This window comes from Pleurodeles waltl, chromosome 4_1, assembly GCF_031143425.1.
Source record: "Pleurodeles waltl isolate 20211129_DDA chromosome 4_1, aPleWal1.hap1.20221129, whole genome shotgun sequence".
Taxonomy (NCBI): Eukaryota; Metazoa; Chordata; class Amphibia; order Caudata; family Salamandridae; genus Pleurodeles; species Pleurodeles waltl.
In genome coordinates this window covers 56,106,483-56,125,265 of record NC_090442.1, presented here as the reverse complement: position 1 = coordinate 56,125,265, position 18,783 = coordinate 56,106,483, and the positions used below count along the sequence as shown (strand labels likewise).

General features: G+C 52.5%; 6 non-coding genes across 6 annotated transcripts; 5 read left to right on the top strand and 1 right to left on the bottom strand.

Moving 5' to 3' along the window:
- Positions 1-3,784: 3,784 nt before the first annotated feature.
- On the top strand, positions 3,785-3,855 carry TRNAG-GCC (transfer RNA glycine (anticodon GCC)). Its single transcript has one exon. It is a non-coding gene; the product is annotated as a tRNA-Gly (tRNA).
- Positions 3,856-6,012: 2,157 nt separating this feature from the next.
- Positions 6,013-6,083, top strand: TRNAG-GCC (transfer RNA glycine (anticodon GCC)). Its single transcript has one exon. It is a non-coding gene; the product is annotated as a tRNA-Gly (tRNA).
- A 4,385-nt stretch (positions 6,084-10,468) lies between these two features.
- TRNAG-GCC (transfer RNA glycine (anticodon GCC)) lies at positions 10,469-10,539 on the top strand. Its single transcript has one exon. It is a non-coding gene; the product is annotated as a tRNA-Gly (tRNA).
- Positions 10,540-14,942: 4,403 nt separating this feature from the next.
- Positions 14,943-15,013, top strand: TRNAG-GCC (transfer RNA glycine (anticodon GCC)). The gene has a single exon. It is a non-coding gene; the product is annotated as a tRNA-Gly (tRNA).
- Positions 15,014-15,084: 71 nt separating this feature from the next.
- Positions 15,085-15,156, bottom strand: TRNAW-CCA (transfer RNA tryptophan (anticodon CCA)). The gene has a single exon. It is a non-coding gene; the product is annotated as a tRNA-Trp (tRNA).
- A 2,033-nt stretch (positions 15,157-17,189) lies between these two features.
- Positions 17,190-17,260, top strand: TRNAG-GCC (transfer RNA glycine (anticodon GCC)). Its single transcript has one exon. It is a non-coding gene; the product is annotated as a tRNA-Gly (tRNA).
- Positions 17,261-18,783: the final 1,523 nt, after the last annotated feature.

Sequence of the window (18,783 nt, the reverse complement as noted above, 5' to 3'; positions counted from 1 at the left end):
GCTTATCTTCTGCCGGGCACACTTTCCTTTGCAGGCTTTCAGGTTGTGAATCCAGCACTGCTTAGGTGTCCATGTCAGACATGAGCAGCTCATTGAGCCCCACTGTGTGTTTTTTGTGGAGATACAACTCTCAGACTAGAGGGAGCAGGCGGGAAGTGGGTGAGACTCACACAGGGTGGGTGGGGCAGTTAAAGGATGTTATCTAATAGTGTAATCGAGGAGTTGGGTTTTTTGTGCACTACACTTTAACCAGCGATTCTTTCTAAAAGGAAATCCCAGGGCAGTACCCGCAATGAGTGGCATCCCCACACCCGAGGTTGCATTGTGGTAGCTGTTCCCTGAGCCCATAGCCCCTGTCCCCATGTCGCCCTTTCTCCTCGTGTAACTCACCCCAGGTTCGGTGGCTCTGATACTTGCTGCTTCTGCTGCGCGATCATCCCCATGATCTGGGCCTTTGTACGAAATGTCATGTAAGATGACTTTATTCAGCACGGCGTTTGTCATTTGCTTGGTTGTCCTGTCACTGTTGGATGTTTTCTTGCGCAGACTACTGTCTAATGGTGGGAAGGCCACGAGACACGTGACTTTTCTCTTTCCTTGTTAGCATAGTTTCCTGCCACTGTCTTGGTGTGCTGCCAGCCTGTGAGACACGTGTCTTGCCCATCTCAGCTCCACTGTGGCATGTTAGATATGTCTTTGAGCAGAGTCCCGGTCCCAGAGCTGCTGCCTTCTCTGCACTCTGGCTTGTAAGACTGCAGGCAAAGGCCCTCCCTGGCCCCTCAGCCAGATAGATACATTTACCTGCAGGGCTCAGCTTTGGTGAAAGATATTGGCGAGAGAGAGGAAAGGGGACGGCCCGTGGTGCACCCCCTATTTTGCATAGAACCACAGCCTCCTGGGAGGGCAGAGACATGAGGGTTCTCAGGGAAAGTCCTCCCAGGAGTGTTGAAGGGCAGGGCGTGAAACACAGCAATCCCGGAATGGCCTGGTCTAAGATGCCTGTAAAATAGGCCTGGCCCTAGGCTTCCGGGGCTCTTCCTCGGCAGAGGCCCCAGTGGTATGAGCCCGACCAGGGCTGTGCCCGACCAGGGCTGTAGGGCGCGTTGGGAGCGCGTTAGGGACGCGAAAGAGGGCGCAGGGCGCAGAACTCTGCCCGTTTCTCCCCAGGATTTTGGGGAGGACAGGGAATCTGGCCAGGTCAGTGACTAGGCTTTCCCAGAAGGAAAGTCCAGTGACAGTGGCATGTTGTGAAACACAAGATTGCTGGTGGTCTGGAGGGTGCTTTCTGTCAGCCACTTCTCCCGGGAGCAGCCAGAGAGCAGGCTGATGTCGTGCTCTGTCAAGCACAACACTGGCCCCAAACCACTGTCCTTAGCAAAAGCAGAAACATTCATAGTTTCAGTCTCCTGCATCTGATTCCTGCCATCAGCATGTGAACGTTTGGCAGTCCAAGGCTTGCCATGCAAACTTTGTTCATAGGTGTCCCATGCGAATGCATGGGCCTCATCACTACTGTCTACGGCAGGGCTCTCTGCTCAGCCTATGTAAGTGAAGCATTGGTGGTTCAGTGGTAGAATTCTCGCCTGCCACGCGGGAGGCCCGGGTTTGATTCCCAGCCAATGCAAAGCGCCCTTCTTTTGGCTTTGCTTTAGAAGTCAGAGATATAGACTTGGTGGGGAAAAAAATGTCAAAGAGTGACCCCGACGTGATTTGAACACGCAACCGTCTGATCTGGAGTCAGACGCGCTACCGTTGCGCCACGAGGTCCCTGTGCATGCAGTTCTCAGCCCCGGATCAAGAAATGCTTCTGTGCCTTTTATTGGCCCTCAGTACGCCTGTGGTTAAAGTAGAAGGCTTTGTGTCCCGTTTCCAGTCCTATTGGTGGAAATGACTAGAGGTGAAGAGATGAGAGAAGATAGAAATGTTGAGATAGAGCATGTCACGCAGGCAAAGCGAGAGCTCTAAGAGCAAAGCCAGACATCTGTGTTTTAATTCAGGACTTGATGTAGACAAAAGCATACGTCCCTGGGTGGGCTTGAACCACCAACCTTTCGGTTAACAGCCGAACGCGCTAACTGATTGCGCCACAGAGACCAACCACCGCAGTGAGCGTGTTGGGACTCAATATATGTTTTTACCTTTGTGCTCCTGCCTGCAGCTCTAATGTCCTGGCATAAGACAGGTAGGCTTAGACTCCATTGTGACATGTCTTACTTCTCTTAGAAGAAGGTTCTGAGTTGCCAGGCAGCTTATCTTCTGCCGGGCACACTTTCCTTTGCAGGCTTTCAGGTTGTGAATCCAGCACTGCTTAGGTGTCCATGTCAGACATGAGCAGCTCATTGAGCCCCACTGTGTGTTTTTTGTGGAGATACAACTCTCAGACTAGAGGGAGCAGGCGGGAAGTGGGTGAGACTCACACAGGGTGGGTGGGGCAGTTAAAGGATGTTATCTAATAGTGTAATCGAGGAGTTGGGTTTTTTGTGCACTACACTTTAACCAGCGATTCTTTCTAAAAGGAAATCCCAGGGCAGTACCCGCAATGAGTGGCATCCCCACACCCGAGGTTGCATTGTGGTAGCTGTTCCCTGAGCCCATAGCCCCTGTCCCCATGTCGCCCTTTCTCCTCGTGTAACTCACCCCAGGTTCGGTGGCTCTGATACTTGCTGCTTCTGCTGCGCGATCATCCCCATGATCTGGGCCTTTGTACGAAATGTCATGTAAGATGACTTTATTCAGCACGGCGTTTGTCATTTGCTTGGTTGTCCTGTCACTGTTGGATGTTTTCTTGCGCAGACTACTGTCTAATGGTGGGAAGGCCACGAGACACGTGACTTTTCTCTTTCCTTGTTAGCATAGTTTCCTGCCACTGTCTTGGTGTGCTGCCTGCCTGTGAGACACGTGTCTTGCCCATATCAGCTCCACTGTGGCATGTTAGATATGTCTTTGAGCAGAGTCCCGGTCCCAGAGCTGCTGCCTTCTCTGCACTCTGGCTTGTAAGACTGCAGGCAAAGGCCCTCCCTGGCCCCTCAGCCAGATAGATACATTTACCTGCAGGGCTCAGCTTTGGTGAAAGATATTGGCGAGAGAGAGGAAAGGGGACGGCCCGTGGTGCACCCCCTATTTTGCATAGAACCACAGCCTCCTGGGAGGGCAGAGACATGAGGGTTCTCAGGGAAAGCCCTCCCAGGAGTGTTGAAGGGCAGGACGTGAAACACAGCAATCCCGGAATGGCCTGGTATAAGATGCCTGTGCAATAGGCCTGGCCCTAGGCTTCCGGGGCTCTTCCTCGGCAGAGGCCCCAGTGGTATGAGCCCGACCAGGGCTGTAGGGCGCGTTGGGAGCGCGTTAGGGACGCGAAAGAGGGCGCAGGGCGCAGAACTCTGCCCGTTTCTCCCCAGGATTTTGGGGAGGACAGGGAATCTGGCCAGGTCAGTGACTAGGCTTTCCCAGAAGGAAAGTCCAGTGACAGTGGCATGTTGTGAAACACAAGATTGCTGGTGGTCTGGAGGGTGCTTTCTGTCAGCCACTTCTCCAGGGAGCAGCCAGAGAGCAGGCTGATGTCGTGCTCTGTCAAGCACAACACTGGCCCCAAACCACTGTCCTTAGCAAAAGCAGAAACATTCATAGTTTCAGTCTCCTGCATCTGATTCCTGCCATCAGCATGTGAACGTTTGGCAGTCCAAGGCTTGCCATGCAAACTTTGTTCATAGGTGTCCCATGCGAATGCATGGGCCTCATCACTACTGTCTACGGCAGGGCTCTCTGCTCAGCCTATGTAAGTGAAGCATTGGTGGTTCAGTGGTAGAATTCTCGCCTGCCACGCGGGAGGCCCGGGTTCGATTCCCGGCCAATGCAAAGCGCCCTTCTTTTGGCTTTGCTTTAGAAGTCAGAGATATAGACTTGGTGGGGAAAAAAATGTCAAAGAGTGACCCCGACGTGATTTGAACACGCAACCTTCTGATCTGGAGTCAGACGTGCTACCGTTGCGCCACGAGGTCCCTGTGCATGCAGTTCTCAGCCCCGGATCAAGAAATGCTTCTGTGCCTTTTATTGGCCCTCAGTACGCCTGTGGTTAAAGTAGAAGGCTTGGTGGCCCGTTTCCAGTCTTATTGGTGGAAATAACTAGAGGTGAAGAGATGAGAGAAGATAGAAATGTTGAGATAGAGCATGTCACGCAGGCAAAGCGAGAGCTCTAAGAGCAAAGCCAGACAGCTGTGTTTTAATTCAGGACTTGATGTAGGCAAAAGCATACGTTCCTGGGTGGGCTTGAACCACCAACCTTTCGGTTAACAGCCGAACGCGCTAACCGATTGCGCCACAGAGACCAACCACCGCAGTGAGAGTGTTGGGACTCAATATATGTTTTTACCTTTGTGCTCCTGCCTGCAGCTCTAAGGTCCTGGCATAAGACAGGTAGGCTTAGACTCCATTGTGACATGTCTTACTTCTCTTAGAAGAAGGTTCTGAGTTGCCAGGCAGCTTATCTTCTGCCGGGCACACTTTCCTTTGCAGGCTTTCAGGTTGTGAATCCAGCACTGCTTAGGTGTCCATGTCAGACATGAGCAGCTCATTGAGCCCCACTGTGTGTTTTTTGTGGAGATACAACTCTCAGACTAGAGGGAGCAGGCGGGAAGTGGGTGAGACTCACACAGGGTGGGTGGGGCAGTTAAAGGATGTTATCTAATAGTGTAATCGAGGAGTTGGGTTTTTTGTGCACTACACTTTAACCAGCGATTCTTTCTAAAAGGAAATCCCAGGGCAGTACCCGCAATGAGTGGCATCCCCACACCCGAGGTTGCATTGTGGTAGCTGTTCCCTGAGCCCCTAGCCCCTGTCCCCATGTCGCCCTTTCTCCTCGTGTAACTCACCTCAGGTTCGGTGGCTCTGATACTTGCTGCTTCTGCGCGATCATCCCCATGATCTGGGCCTTTGTACGAAATGTCATGTAAGATGACTTTATTCAGCACAGCGTTTGTCATTTGCTTGGTTGTCCTGTCACTGTTGGATGTTTTCTTGCGCAGACTACTGTCTAATGGTGGGAAGGCCACGAGACACGTGACTTTTCTCTTTCCTTGTTAGCATAGTTTCCTGCCACTGTCTTGTTGTGCTGCCTGCCTGTGAGACACGTGTCTTGCCCATCTCAGCTCCACTGTGGCATGTTAGATATGTCTTTGAGCAGAGTCCCGGTCCCAGAGCTGCTGCCTTCTCTGCACTCTGGCTTGTAAGACTGCAGGCAAAGGCCCTCCCTGGCCCCTCAGCCAGATAGATACATTTACCTGCAGGGCTCAGCTTTGGTGAAAGATATTGGCGAGAGAGAGGAAAGGGGACGGCCCGTGGTGCACCCCCTATTTTGCATAGAACCACAGCCTCCTGGGAGGGCAGAGACATGAGGGTTCTCAGGGAAAGCCCTCCCAGGAGTGTTGAAGGGCAGGACGTGAAACACAGCAATCCCGGAATGGCCTGGTCTAAGATGCCTGTGCAATAGGCCTGGCCCTAGGCTTCCGGGGCTCTTCCTCGGCAGAGGCCCCAGTGGTATGAGCCCGACCAGGGCTGTAGGGCGCGTTGGGAGCGCGTTAGGGACGCGAAAGAGGGCGCAGGGCGCAGAACTCTGCCCGTTTCTCCCCAGGATTTTGGGGAGGACAGGGAATCTGGCCAGGTCAGTGACTAGGCTTTCCCAGAAGGAAAGTCCAGTGACAGTGGCATGTTGTGAAACACAAGATTGCTGGTGGTCTGGAGGGTGCTTTCTGTCAGCCACTTCTCCCGGGAGCAGCCAGAGAGCAGGCTGATGTCGTGCTCTGTCAAGCACAACACTGGCCCCAAACCACTGTCCTTAGCAAAAGCAGAAACATTCATAGTTTCAGTCTCCTGCATCTGATTCCTGCCATCAGCATGTGAACGTTTGGCAGTCCAAGGCTTGCCATGCAAACTTTGTTCATAGGTGTCCCATGCGAATGCATGGGCCTCATCACTACTGTCTACGGCAGGGCTCTCTGCTCAGCCTATGTAAGTGAAGCATTGGTGGTTCAGTGGTAGAATTCTCGCCTGCCACGCGGGAGGCCCGGGTTCGATTCCCGGCCAATGCAAAGCGCCCTTCTTTTGGCTTTGCTTTAGAAGTCAGAGATATAGACTTGGTGGGCAAAAAAATGTCAAAGAGTGACCCCGACGTGATTTGAACACGCAACCTTTTGATCTGGAGTCAGACGCGCTACCGTTGCGCCACGAGGTCCCTGTGCATGCAGTTCTCAGCCCCGGATCAAGAAATGCTTCTGTGCCTTTTATTGGCCCTCAGTACGCCTGTGGTTAAAGTAGAAGGCTTGGTGTCCCGTTTCCAGTCCTATTGGTGGAAATGACTAGAGGTGAAGAGATGAGAGAAGATAGAAATGTTGAGATAGAGCATGTCACTCAGGCAAAGCGAGAGCTCTAAGAGCAAAGCCAGACAGCTGTGTTTTAATTCAGGACTTGATGTAGGCAAAAGCATACGTCCCTGGGTGGACTTGAACCACCAACCTTTCGGCTAACAGCCAAACGCACTAACCGATTGCGCCACAGAGACCAACCACCACAGTGAGCGTGTTGGGACTCAATATATGTTTTTACCTTTGTGCTCCTGCCTGCAGCTCTAAGGTCCTGGCATAAGACAGGTAGGCTTAGACTCCATTGTGACATGTCTTACTTCTCTTAGAAGAAGGTTCTGAGTTGCCAGGCAGCTTATCTTCTGCCGGGCACACTTTCCTTTGCAGGCTTTCAGGTTGTGAATCCAGCACTGCTTAGGTGTCCATGTCAGACATGAGCAGCTCATTGAGCCCCACTGTGTGTTTTTTGTGGAGATACAACTCTCAGACTAGAGGGAGCAGGCGGGAAGTGGGTGAGACTCACACAGGGTGGGTGGGGCAGTTAAAGGATGTTATCTAATAGTGTAATCGAGGAGTTGGGTTTTTTGTGCAATACACTTTAACCAGCGATTCTTTCTAAAAGGAAATCCCAGGGCAGTACCCGCAATGAGTGGCATCCCCACACCCGAGGTTGCATTGTGGTAGCTGTTCCCTGAGCCCCTAGCCCCTGTCCCCATGTCGCCCTTTCTCCTCGTGTAACTCACCTCAGGTTCGGTGGCTCTGATACTTGCTGCTTCTGCGCGATCATCCCCATGATCTGGGCCTTTGTACGAAATGTCATGTAAGATGACTTTATTCAGCACAGCGTTTGTCATTTGCTTGGTTGTCCTGTCACTGCTGGATGTTTTCTTGCGCAGACTACTGTCTAATGGTGGGAAGGCCACGAGACACGTGACTTTTCTCTTTCCTTGTTAGCATAGTTTCCTGCCACTGTCTTGTTGTGCTGCCTGCCTGTGAGACATGTGTCTTGCCCATCTCAGCTCCACTGTGGCATGTTAGATATGTCTTTGAGCAGAGTCCCGGTCCCAGAGCTGCTGCCTTCTCTGCACTCTGGCTTGTAAGACTGCAGGCAAAGGCCCTCCCTGGCCCCTCAGCCAGATAGATACATTTACCTGCAGGGCTCAGCTTTGGTGAAAGATATTGGCGAGAGAGAGGAAAGGGGACGGCCCGTGGTGCACCCCCTATTTTGCATAGAACCACAGCCTCCTGGGAGGGCAGAGACATGAGGGTTCTCAGGGAAAGCCCTCCCAGGAGTGTTGAAGGGCAGGACGTGAAACACAGCAATCCCGGAATGGCCTGGTCTAAGATGCCTGTGCAATAGGCCTTGCCCTAGGCTTCCGGGGCTCTTCCTCGGCAGAGGCCCAAGTGGTATGAGCCCGACCAGGGCTGTAGGGCGCGTTGGGAGCGCGTTAGGGACGCGAAAGAGGGCGCAGGGCGCAGAACTCTGCCCGTTTCTCCCCAGGATTTTGGGGAGGAGAGGGAATCTGGCCAGGTCAGTGACTAGGCTTTCCCAGAAGGAAAGTCCAGTGACAGTGGCATGTTGTGAAACACAAGATTGCTGGTGGTCTGGAGGGTGCTTTCTGTCAGCCACTTCTCCCGGGAGCAGCCAGAGAGCAGGCTGATGTCGTGCTCTGTCAAGCACAACACTGGCCCCAAACCACTGTCCTTAGCAAAAGCAGAAACATTCATAGTTTCAGTCTCCTGCATCTGATTCCTGCCATCAGCATGTGAACGTTTGGCAGTCCAAGGCTTGCCATGCAAACTTTGTTCATAGGTGTCCCATGCGAATGCATGGGCCTCATCACTACTGTCTACGGCAGGGCTCTCTGCTCAGTCTATGTAAGTGAAGCATTGGTGGTTCAGTGGTATAATTCTCGCCTGCCACGCGGGAGGCCCGGGTTCGATTCCCGGCCAATGCAAAGCGCCCTTCTTTTAGCTTTGCTTTAGAAGTCAGAGATATAGACTTGGTGGGGAAAAAAATGTCAAAGAGTGACCCCGACGTGATTTGAACACGCAACCTTCTGATCTGGAGTCAGACGTGCTACCGTTGCGCCACGAGGTCCCTGTGCATGCAGTTCTCAGCCCCGGATCAAGAAATGCTTCTGTGCCTTTTATTGGCCCTCAGTACGCCTGTGGTTAAAGTAGAAGGCTTGGTGGCCCGTTTCCAGTCTTATTGGTGGAAATAACTAGAGGTGAAGAGATGAGAGAAGATAGAAATGTTGAGATAGAGCATGTCACGCAGGCAAAGCGAGAGCTCTAAGAGCAAAGCCAGACAGCTGTGTTTTAATTCAGGACTTGATGTAGGCAAAAGCATACGTTCCTGGGTGGGCTTGAACCACCAACCTTTCGGTTAACAGCCGAACGCGCTAACCGATTGCGCCACAGAGACCAACCACCGCAGTGAGAGTGTTGGGACTCAATATATGTTTTTACCTTTGTGCTCCTGCCTGCAGCTCTAAGGTCCTGGCATAAGACAGGTAGGCTTAGACTCCATTGTGACATGTCTTACTTCTCTTAGAAGAAGGTTCTGAGTTGCCAGGCAGCTTATCTTCTGCCGGGCACACTTTCCTTTGCAGGCTTTCAGGTTGTGAATCCAGCACTGCTTAGGTGTCCATGTCAGACATGAGCAGCTCATTGAGCCCCACTGTGTGTTTTTTGTGGAGATACAACTCTCAGACTAGAGGGAGCAGGCGGGAAGTGGGTGAGACTCACACAGGGTGGGTGGGGCAGTTAAAGGATGTTATCTAATAGTGTAATCGAGGAGTTGGGTTTTTTGTGCACTACACTTTAACCAGCGATTCTTTCTAAAAGGAAATCCCAGGGCAGTACCCGCAATGAGTGGCATCCCCACACCCGAGGTTGCATTGTGGTAGCTGTTCCCTGAGCCCCTAGCCCCTGTCCCCATGTCGCCCTTTCTCCTCGTGTAACTCACCTCAGGTTCGGTGGCTCTGATACTTGCTGCTTCTGCGCGATCATCCCCATGATCTGGGCCTTTGTACGAAATGTCATGTAAGATGACTTTATTCAGCACAGCGTTTGTCATTTGCTTGGTTGTCCTGTCACTGTTGGATGTTTTCTTGCGCAGACTACTGTCTAATGGTGGGAAGGCCACGAGACACGTGACTTTTCTCTTTCCTTGTTAGCATAGTTTCCTGCCACTGTCTTGTTGTGCTGCCTGCCTGTGAGACACGTGTCTTGCCCATCTCAGCTCCACTGTGGCATGTTAGATATGTCTTTGAGCAGAGTCCCGGTCCCAGAGCTGCTGCCTTCTCTGCACTCTGGCTTGTAAGACTGCAGGCAAAGGCCCTCCCTGGCCCCTCAGCCAGATAGATACATTTACCTGCAGGGCTCAGCTTTGGTGAAAGATATTGGCGAGAGAGAGGAAAGGGGACGGCCCGTGGTGCACCCCCTATTTTGCATAGAACCACAGCCTCCTGGGAGGGCAGAGACATGAGGGTTCTCAGGGAAAGCCCTCCCAGGAGTGTTGAAGGGCAGGACGTGAAACACAGCAATCCCGGAATGGCCTGGTCTAAGATGCCTGTGCAATAGGCCTGGCCCTAGGCTTCCGGGGCTCTTCCTCGGCAGAGGCCCCAGTGGTATGAGCCCGACCAGGGCTGTAGGGCGCGTTGGGAGCGCGTTAGGGACGCGAAAGAGGGCGCAGGGCGCAGAACTCTGCCCGTTTCTCCCCAGGATTTTGGGGAGGACAGGGAATTTGGCCAGGTCAGTGACTAGGCTTTCCCAGAAGGAAAGTCCAGTGACAGTGGCATGTTGTGAAACACAAGATTGCTGGTGGTCTGGAGGGTGCTTTCTGTCAGCCACTTCTCCCGGGAGCAGCCAGAGAGCAGGCTGATGTCGTGCTCTGTCAAGCACAACACTGGCCCCAAACCACTGTCCTTAGCAAAAGCAGAAACATTCATAGTTTCAGTCTCCTGCATCTGATTCCTGCCATCAGCATGTGAACGTTTGGCAGTCCAAGGCTTGCCATGCAAACTTTGTTCATAGGTGTCCCATGCGAATGCATGGGCCTCATCACTACTGTCTACGGCAGGGCTCTCTGCTCAGCCTATGTAAGTGAAGCATTGGTGGTTCAGTGGTAGAATTCTCGCCTGCCACGCGGGAGGCCCGGGTTCGATTCCCGGCCAATGCAAAGCGCCCTTCTTTTGGCTTTGCTTTAGAAGTCAGAGATATAGACTTGGTGGGCAAAAAAATGTCAAAGAGTGACCCCGACGTGATTTGAACACGCAACCTTTTGATCTGGAGTCAGACGCGCTACCGTTGCGCCACGAGGTCCCTGTGCATGCAGTTCTCAGCCCCGGATCAAGAAATGCTTCTGTGCCTTTTATTGGCCCTCAGTACGCCTGTGGTTAAAGTAGAAGGCTTGGTGTCCCGTTTCCAGTCCTATTGGTGGAAATGACTAGAGGTGAAGAGATGAGAGAAGATAGAAATGTTGAGATAGAGCATGTCACTCAGGCAAAGCGAGAGCTCTAAGAGCAAAGCCAGACAGCTGTGTTTTAATTCAGGACTTGATGTAGGCAAAAGCATACGTCCCTGGGTGGACTTGAACCACCAACCTTTCGGCTAACAGCCAAACGCACTAACCGATTGCGCCACAGAGACCAACCACCGCAGTGAGCGTGTTGGGACTCAATATATGTTTTTACCTTTGTGCTCCTGCCTGCAGCTCTAAGGTCCTGGCATAAGACAGGTAGGCTTAGACTCCATTGTGACATGTCTTACTTCTCTTAGAAGAAGGTTCTGAGTTGCCAGGCAGCTTATCTTCTGCCGGGCACACTTTCCTTTGCAGGCTTTCAGGTTGTGAATCCAGCACTGCTTAGGTGTCCATGTCAGACATGAGCAGCTCATTGAGCCCCACTGTGTGTTTTTTGTGGAGATACAACTCTCAGACTAGAGGGAGCAGGCGGGAAGTGGGTGAGACTCACACAGGGTGGGTGGGGCAGTTAAAGGATGTTATCTAATAGTGTAATCGAGGAGTTGGGTTTTTTGTGCAATACACTTTAACCAGCGATTCTTTCTAAAAGGAAATCCCAGGGCAGTACCCGCAATGAGTGGCATCCCCACACCCGAGGTTGCATTGTGGTAGCTGTTCCCTGAGCCCCTAGCCCCTGTCCCCATGTCGCCCTTTCTCCTCGTGTAACTCACCTCAGGTTCGGTGGCTCTGATACTTGCTGCTTCTGCGCGATCATCCCCATGATCTGGGCCTTTGTACGAAATGTCATGTAAGATGACTTTATTCAGCACAGCGTTTGTCATTTGCTTGGTTGTCCTGTCACTGCTGGATGTTTTCTTGCGCAGACTACTGTCTAATGGTGGGAAGGCCACGAGACACGTGACTTTTCTCTTTCCTTGTTAGCATAGTTTCCTGCCACTGTCTTGTTGTGCTGCCTGCCTGTGAGACATGTGTCTTGCCCATCTCAGCTCCACTGTGGCATGTTAGATATGTCTTTGAGCAGAGTCCCGGTCCCAGAGCTGCTGCCTTCTCTGCACTCTGGCTTGTAAGACTGCAGGCAAAGGCCCTCCCTGGCCCCTCAGCCAGATAGATACATTTACCTGCAGGGCTCAGCTTTGGTGAAAGATATTGGCGAGAGAGAGGAAAGGGGACGGCCCGTGGTGCACCCCCTATTTTGCATAGAACCACAGCCTCCTGGGAGGGCAGAGACATGAGGGTTCTCAGGGAAAGCCCTCCCAGGAGTGTTGAAGGGCAGGACGTGAAACACAGCAATCCCGGAATGGCCTGGTCTAAGATGCCTGTGCAATAGGCCTTGCCCTAGGCTTCCGGGGCTCTTCCTCGGCAGAGGCCCAAGTGGTATGAGCCCGACCAGGGCTGTAGGGCGCGTTGGGAGCGCGTTAGGGACGCGAAAGAGGGCGCAGGGCGCAGAACTCTGCCCGTTTCTCCCCAGGATTTTGGGGAGGAGAGGGAATCTGGCCAGGTCAGTGACTAGGCTTTCCCAGAAGGAAAGTCCAGTGACAGTGGCATGTTGTGAAACACAAGATTGCTGGTGGTCTGGAGGGTGCTTTCTGTCAGCCACTTCTCCCGGGAGCAGCCAGAGAGCAGGCTGATGTCGTGCTCTGTCAAGCACAACACTGGCCCCAAACCACTGTCCTTAGCAAAAGCAGAAACATTCATAGTTTCAGTCTCCTGCATCTGATTCCTGCCATCAGCATGTGAACGTTTGGCAGTCCAAGGCTTGCCATGCAAACTTTGTTCATAGGTGTCCCATGCGAATGCATGGGCCTCATCACTACTGTCTACGGCAGGGCTCTCTGCTCAGTCTATGTAAGTGAAGCATTGGTGGTTCAGTGGTATAATTCTCGCCTGCCACGCGGGAGGCCCGGGTTCGATTCCCGGCCAATGCAAAGCGCCCTTCTTTTAGCTTTGCTTTAGAAGTCAGAGATATAGACTTGGTGGGCAAAAAAATTTCAAAGAGTGACCCCGACGTGATTTGAACACGCAACCTTTTGATCTGGAGTCAGACGCGCTACCGTTGCACCACGAGGTCCCTGTGCATGCAGTTCTCAGCCCCGGATCAAGAAATGCTTCTGTGCCTTTTATTGGCCCTCAGTACGCCTGTGGTTAAGTAGAAGGCTTGGTGTCCCGTTTCCAGTCCTATTGGTGGAAATGACTAGAGGTGAAAAGATGAGAGAAGATAGAAATGTTGAGATAGAGCATGTCACGCAGGCAAAGCGAGAGCTCTAAGAGCAAAGCCTGACAGCTGTGTTTTAATTCAGGACTTGATGTAGGCAAAAGCATACGTCCCTGGGTGGGCTTGAACCACCAACCTTTCGATTAACAGCCGAACGCGCTAACCGATTGCGCCACAGAGACCAACCACCGCAGTGAGCGTGTTGGGACTCAATATATGTTTTTACCTTTGTGCTCCTGCCTGCAGCTCTAAGGTCCTGGCATAAGACAGGTAGGCTTAGACTCCATTGTGACATGTCTTACTTCTCTTAGAAGAAGGTTCTGAGTTGCCAGGCAGCTTATCTTCTGCCGGGCACACTTTCCTTTGCAGGCTTTCAGGTTGTGAATCCAGCACTGCTTAGGTGTCCATGTCAGACATGAGCAGCTCATTGAGCCCCACTGTGTGTTTTTTGTGGAGATACAACTCTCAGACTAGAGGGAGCAGGCGGGAAGTGGGTGAGACTCACACAGGGTGGGTGGGGCAGTTAAAGGATGTTATCTAATAGTGTAATCGAGGAGTTGGGTTTTTTGTGCACTACACTTTAACCAGCGATTCTTTCTAAAAGGAAATCCCAGGGCAGTACCCGCAATGAGTGGCATCCCCACACCCGAGGTTGCATTGTGGTAGCTGTTCCCTGAGCCCATAGCCCCTGTCCCCATGTCGCCCTTTCTCCTCGTGTAACTCACCCCAGGTTCGGTGGCTCTGATACTTGCTGCTTCTGCTGCGCGATCATCCCCATGATCTGGGCCTTTGTACGAAATGTCATGTAAGATGACTTTATTCAGCACGGCGTTTGTCATTTGCTTGGTTGTCCTGTCACTGTTGGATGTTTTCTTGCGCAGAGTACTGTCTAATGGTGGGAAGGCCACGAGACACGTGACTTTTCTCTTTCCTTGTTAGCATAGTTTCCTGCCACTGTCTTGGTGTGCTGCCAGCCTGTGAGACACGTGTCTTGCCCATCTCAGCTCCACTGTGGCATGTTAGATATGTCTTTGAGCAGAGTCCCGGTCCCAGAGCTGCTGCCTTCTCTGCACTCTGGCTTGTAAGACTGCAGGCAAAGGCCCTCCCTGGCCCCTCAGCCAGATAGATACATTTACCTGCAGGGCTCAGCTTTGGTGAAAGATATTGGCGAGAGAGAGGAAAGGGGACGGCCCGTGGTGCACCCCCTATTTTGCATAGAACCACAGCCTCCTGGGAGGGCAGAGACATGAGGGTTCTCAGGGAAAGCCCTCCCAGGAGTGTTGAAGGGCAGGACGTGAAACACAGCAATCCCGGAATGGCCTGGTCTAAGATGCCTGTGCAATAGGCCTGGCCCTAGGCTTCCGGGGCTCCTCCTCGGCAGAGGCCCCAGTGGTATGAGCCCGACCAGGGCTGTGCCCGACCAGGGCTGTAGGGCGCGTTGGGAGCGCGTTAGGGACGCGAAAGAGGGCGCAGGGCGCAGAACTCTGCCCGTTTCTCCCCAGGATTTTGGGGAGGACAGGGAATCTGGCCAGGTCAGTGACTAGGCTTTCCCAGAAGGAAAGTCCAGTGACAGTGGCATGTTGTGAAACACAAGATTGCTGGTGGTCTGGAGGGTGCTTTCTGTCAGCCACTTCTCCCGGGAGCAGCCAGAGAGCAGGCTGATGTCGTGCTCTGTCAAGCACAACACTGGCCCCAAACCACTGTCCTTAGCAAAAGCAGAAACATTCATAGTTTCAGTCTCCTGCATCTGATTCCTGCCATCAGCATGTGAACGTTTGGCAGTCCAAGGCTTGCCATGCAAACTTTGTTCATAGGTGTCCCATGCGAATGCATGGGCCTCATCACTACTGTCTACGGCAGGGCTCTCTGCTCAGCCTATGTCAGTGAAGCATTGGTGGTTCAGTGGTAGAATTCTCGCCTGCCACGCGGGAGGCCCGGGTTCGATTCCCGGCCAATGCAAAGCGCCCTTCTTTTGGCTTTGCTTTAGAAGTCAGAGATATAGACTTGGTGGGGAAAAAAATGTCAAAGAGTGACCCCGACGTGATTTGAACACGCAACCTTCTGATCTGGAGTCAGACGCGCTACCGTTGCGCCACGAGGTCCCTGTGCATGCAGTTCTCAGCCCCGGATCAAGAAATGCTTCTGTGCCTTTTATTGGCCCTCAGTACACCTGTGGTTAAAGTAGAAGGCTTGGTGGCCCGTTTCCAGTCTTATTGGTGGAAATGACTAGAGGTGAAGAGATGAGAGAAGATAGAAATGTTGAGATAGAGCATGTCACGCAGGCAAAGCGAGAGCTCTAAGAGCAAAGCCAGACAGCTGTGTTTTAATTCAGGACTTGATGTAGGCAAAAGCATACGTTCCTGGGTGGGCTTGAACCACCAACCTTTCAGTTAACAGCCGAACGCGCTAACCGATTGCGCCACAGAGACCAACCACCGCAGTGAGCGTGTTGGGACTCAATATATGTTTTTACCTTTGTGCTCCTGCCTGCAGCTCTAAGGTCCTGGCATAAGACAGGTAGGCTTAGACTCCATTGTGACATGTCTTACTTCTCTTAGAAGAAGGTTCTGAGTTGCCAGGCAGCTTATCTTCTGCCGGGCACACTTTCCTTTGCAGGCTTTCAGGTTGTGAATCCAGCACTGCTTAGGTGTCCATGTCAGACATGAGCAGCTCATTGAGCCCCACTGTGTGTTTTTTGTGGAGATACAACTCTCAGACTAGAGGGAGCAGGCGGGAAGTGGGTGAGACTCACACAGGGTGGGTGGGGCAGTTAAAGGATGTTATCTAATAGTGTAATCGAGGAGTTGGGTTTTTTGTGCACTACACTTTAACCAGCGATTCTTTCTAAAAGGAAATCCCAGGGCAGTACCCGCAATGAGTGGCATCCCCACACCCGAGGTTGCATTGTGGTAGCTGTTCCCTGAGCCCCTGGCCCCTGTCCCCATGTCGCCCTTTCTCCTCGTGTAACTCACCTCAGGTTCGGTGGCTCTGATACTTGCTGCTTCTGCTGCGCGATCATCCCCATGATCTGGGCCTTTGTACGAAATGTCATGTAAGATGACTTTATTCAGCACGGCGTTTGTCATTTGCTTGGTTGTCCTGTCACTGTTGGATGTTTTCTTGCGCAGACTACTGTCTAATGGTGGGAAGGCCACGAGACACGTGACTTTTCTCTTTCCTTGTTAGCATAGTTTCCTGCCACTGTCTTGGTGTGCTGCCAGCCTGTGAGACACGTGTCTTGCCCATCTCAGCTCCACTGTGGCATGTTAGATATGTCTTTGAGCAGAGTCCCGGTCCCAGAGCTGCTGCCTTCTCTGCACTCTGGCTTGTAAGACTGCAGGCAAAGGCCCTCCCTGGCCCCTCAGCCAGATAGATACATTTACCTGCAGGGCTCAGCTTTGGTGAAAGATATTGGCGAGAGAGAGGAAAGGGGACGGCCCGTGGTGCACCCCCTATTTTGCATAGAACCACAGCCTCCTGGGAGGGCAGAGACATGAGGGTTCTCAGGGAAAGCCCTCCCAGGAGTGTTGAAGGGCAGGACGTGAAACACAGCAATCCCGGAATGGCCTGGTCTAAGATGCCTGTGCAATAGGCCTGGCCCTAGGCTTCCGGGGCTCTTCCTCGGCAGAGGCCCCAGTGGTATGAGCCCGACCAGGGCTGTGCCCGACCAGGGCTGTAGGGCGCGTTGGGAGCGCGTTAGGGACGCGAAAGAGGGCGCAGGGCGCAGAACTCTGCCCGTTTCTCCCCAGGATTTTGGGGAGGACAGGGAATCTAGCCAGGTCAGTGACTAGGCTTTCCCAGAAGGAAAGTCCAGTGACAGTGGCATGTTGTGAAACACAAGATTGCTGGTGGTCTGGAGGGTGCTTTCTGTCAGCCACTTCTCCCGGGAGCAGCCAGAGAGCAGGCTGATGTCGTGCTCTGTCAAGCACAACACTGGCCCCAAACCACTGTCCTTAGCAAAAGCAGAAACATTCATAGTTTCAGTCTCCTGCATCTGATTCCTGCCATCAGCATGTGAACGTTTGGCAGTCCAAGGCTTGCCATGCAAACTTTGTTCATAGGTGTCCCATGCGAATGCATGGGCCTCATCACTACTGTCTACGGCAGGGCTCTCTGCTCAGCCTATGTAAGTGAAGCATTGGTGGTTCAGTGGTAGAATTCTCGCCTGCCACGCGGGAGGCCCGGGTTCGATTCCCGGCCAATGCAAAGCGCCCTTCTTTTGGCTTTGCTTTAGAAGTCAGAGATATAGACTTGGTGGGGAAAAAAATGTCAAAGAGTGACCCCGACGTGATTTGAACACGCAACCTTCTGATCTGGAGTCAGACGCGCTACCGTTGCACCACGAGGTCCCTGTGCATGCAGTTCTCAGCCCCGGATCAAGAAATGCTTCTGTGCCTTTTATTGGCCCTCAGTACGCCTGTGGTTAAAGTAGAAGGCTTGGTGGCCCGTTTCCAGTCTTATTGGTGGAAATGACTAGAGGTGAAGAGATGAGAGAAGATAGAAATGTTGAGATAGAGCATGTCACGCAGGCAAAGCGAGAGCTCTAAGAGCAAAGCCAGACAGCTGTGTTTTAATTCAGGACTTGATGTAGGCAAAAGCATACGTTCCTGGGTGGGCTTGAACCACCAACCTTTCAGTTAACAGCCGAACGCGCTAACCGATTGCGCCACAGAGACCAACCACCGCAGTGAGCGTGTTGGGACTCAATATATGTTTTTACCTTTGTGCTCCTGCCTGCACCTCTAAGGTCCTGGCATAAGACAGGTAGGCTTAGACTCCATTGTGACATGTCTTACTTCTCTTAGAAGAAGGTTCTGAGTTGCCAGGCAGCTTATCTTCTGCCGGGCACACTTTCCTTTGCAGGCTTTCAGGTTGTGAATCCAGCACTGCTTAGGTGTCCATGTCAGACATGAGCAGCTCATTGAGCCCCACTGTGTGTTTTTTGTGGAGATACAACTCTCAGACTAGAGGGAGCAGGCGGGAAGTGGGTGAGACTCACACAGGGTGGGTGGGGCAGTTAAAGGATGTTATCTAATAGTGTAATCGAGGAGTTGGGTTTTTTGTGCACTACACTTTAACCAGCGATTCTTTCTAAAAGGAAATCCCAGGGCAGTACCCGCAATGAGTGGCATCCCCACACCCGAGGTTGCATTGTGGTAGCTGTTCCCTGAGCCCCTAGCCCCTGTCCCCATGTCGCCCTTTCTCCTCGTGTAACTCACCTCAGGTTCGGTGGCTCTGATACTTGCTGCTTCTGCGCGATCATCCCCATGATCTGGGCCTTTGTACGAAATGTCATGTAAGATGACTTTATTCAGCACAGCGTTTGTCATTTGCTTGGTTGTCCTGTCACTGTTGGATGTTTTCTTGCGCAGACTACTGTCTAATGGTGGGAAGGCCACGAGACACGTGACTTTTCTCTTTCCTTGTTAGCATAGTTTCCTGCCATTGTCTTGTTGTGCTGCCTGCCTGTGAGACACGTGTCTTGCCCATCTCAGCTCCACTGTGGCATGTTAGATATGTCTTTGAGCAGAGTCCCGGTCCCAGAGCTGCTGCCTTCTCTGCACTCTGGCTTGTAAGACTGCAGGCAAAGGCCCTCCCTGGCCCCTCAGCCAGATAGATACATTTACCTGCAGGGCTCAGCTTTGGTGAAAGATATTGGCGAGAGAGAGGAAAGGGGACGGCCCGTGGTGCACCCCCTATTTTGCATAGAACCACAGCCTCCTGGGAGG